The sequence below is a fragment of the Phocoena phocoena genome, chromosome 4, assembly GCF_963924675.1.
Source record: "Phocoena phocoena chromosome 4, mPhoPho1.1, whole genome shotgun sequence".
NCBI classification, from domain to species: domain Eukaryota; kingdom Metazoa; phylum Chordata; class Mammalia; order Artiodactyla; family Phocoenidae; genus Phocoena; species Phocoena phocoena.
In genome coordinates, this window is record NC_089222.1 from 120,547,060 (window position 1) to 120,549,878 (window position 2,819).

The window sequence follows — 2,819 nt, forward strand, 5'->3', positions numbered from 1 at the left end:
AGAGTAGGGCAGGGAGGATCCATCTTTGTTCTCTGTTCTCTAGTCATAGAGAACTCTTCTATGCCAGTTATAGAAATTACATTCTTCTTCATCTAGACTAACAATGGACAAGTTTCAGTCTTGGCAAGTGAGAGGTAAGCAAAAATGTGGTAGAATGGAAAAACCCCTGGAAATAAAAAAAAAAAATTCTGCTCACCCCCTTCTTTTTGCTTTGGCGATTCTTTACTCTTGTGTTGATGTGATGTTGAAGCTTTACCTGCCATCTTGTGACCATGAAGGCAGACATTGCTAACATACTGAGGTTAGAAGAGTGGAAAGATAGAAAGGACCTGGACCCATGTGACATAATTGAATCACTGCAGCAACCTTGGATTCACCTTTTTAAAAATAAGATAATAATGTCTACTTCATTTAATCCATTTTTGGTCTGCTATTCTGTTACTTGTTGATTGTAGCTGAAAACATCCTAACTGATAGAGTAGCAGTATCTTCAGTAGCTACTGAGACCAAATGACCACTATTCTGTTCATGCATATCCTTGAGGAATTGACAATAAGGGTGCAAATGAATAATCACAGAGTCATCTATCTAACACACTGTTATCACAGAGCAAGTGCTAATTAGCATTCAAATTCAGTATAACTAGTGGAACTAGTTAGTCTTTTAGGCACTCCTAGCTGGTACCTCCTAGAGGTAATCTATCCTGTCATCTCTGCAATGGCCCCACGTGGATTCTACTATAAGGCACCATTTGAGAGAGGCTCTTTTCTATTGCCATAGAAGGAGTGACACCAGTGTAGACAATTTTGGCCATATTGTTTATTTCTTATCCACTTAGACATAAACTCATTGGTGGAGATTATAGGGTTAAGGAGTTGGGTGGGTTAGTTTTCCTTTTTCTCCTCCATCTCTACCCCTAGGTACTTCTTAAACACCCAGGAGAATGGAACTGACTCTGGCTAGAATGTGTCGATCAATTTGTGGCAGCTTAAGTATTTTGCTACAGGCTATTGGTAAAATTTGCATGTATGCCTAGAAAATAAATTAGAATTGCAGATTGTTAAATATTTCAGTTTAATCATCTGGAAAACTGTAGTGGTTTTATGTCCTCAAAAATAAAACAAAACAAAAAAAGCCCTGCAGCTTTATCCGCCCAAAGTAGCTATCTAGTCATTGATATGTTGAAACTTTTTTTTTGCAAAGTCATTCAATATGTGCAAATGATAATGTTAGCTGACAACTGAGGATGTGGGCTTTCTATCTGGAACTCAGTAAGAGAAGATGACCATATCCAGCTCTTTTTTCATAATTAAAGTTCAAATGACAAATTCATGTATTATCAGGATGAGTCTCAGTCTCTCTACAGTGCATCATAATATTAGGTTCATTGGCTTACTTTTTACGTTGAGAACATTAAAAGTTTCTGTAGGAAAAAGGTTTATATAGCAAAACTCAAAAAAAGGTAGTGACTTAGAGTATTATACTGATTTCTGATAGACTTAACAGATAGATTAATTTATATGCTCATGGGAGACTGTTCAGGAGCTACTCTTAGTTTATCTATTTAAAGTTTGTATCAAGTGCCTTTAAGTCTAAATATCCTTAATTTTTTTCTCTCTGCTTTAGAATGGTTTGGGGATTTCCATTTTTTGTTTCTGTCTACTCTCTTGTCACTAACTTCTCTAATGGTATTTGACTCTTCCCTTTGCTTCTGGTTTGTGATATTTAATGGCTAGTTTCAGTTAACCAGATGTAGGGGCGAGATTATAATTTTCATCTTTGATACACATAAACTTAGTATTTTAAAAAGAGGAACTGCTTATGTATATATCTGAGAGGAAAACAAAAAATAGAATATTGTCAAAAACGTCCAGGGACGTAAGGCTAGCAGCTGTGCCTGTACCAAAACATGTTTTTTTTTTTTTTTTTTTTTTTTTTGTGGTGCGCGGGCCTCTCACCGCCGTGGCCTCTCCCGTTGCGGAGCACAGGCTCCGGACATGTAGGCTCAGCGGCCATGGCTCATGGGCCCAGCCGCTCCGCGGCATGTGGGATCCTCCCCGACCAGGGCACGAACGCGTGTCCCCTGCATCGGCAGGCAGACTCTCAACCACTGCGCCACCAGGGAAGCCCCAAAACATGTTTTGATTTTCTTCTGAGGAGGTCAAAGTATTTCATATATTATTTTATGTTCATGACATTCCTACTGTTGTACAGGAGCAGATGCTATCTCCACTTTATGTTGTGGCATTGAAGAGTGACTTATCCGTGGGACAGAGATGACAATGAGTCTAACAGCAGTGAATTTCCCAATCATAAATTCTAGAGCCTGCCTCGTTATTAGAGTCATCACATGCAGGGAGCCCAAACTGTGGTTTCCCACCAGGTTTTTATAGTTCATGTATAGGTTCTCTCCTGCCAGATGCAATTTGTAATTTTTTTATCGTGAGAAATATTGCCTAGTAGCACCACTTCCATTCTACCTTTTTTAGGTTTCCAGGGAAACAGTGCTGTAAAGTTAACCAGGGTCAAGTTTGTTCATAAAGGACAAGAGGTTTTGTTAATGCTTTACCTGCAGTTATGTAGTCTCTTTTGTACTATTAAGACTGAGTTGGAGTCTTAGCAGATCTCGGTCACTGATCAAGTGTACACTCACCCTGGTTCGAGTGGGTTACATGTAATTTTATAGCTAACAAAAATATTTTCCAACCTTGTTATTTTATAAATAAAACCCTGTTATTCCATGTTTTGTATTTACAACTTTCGGTAGAGATTGAGTTAACTCTTGGCACTTACCCAGTAGTACAGAGCAAACATAGTGG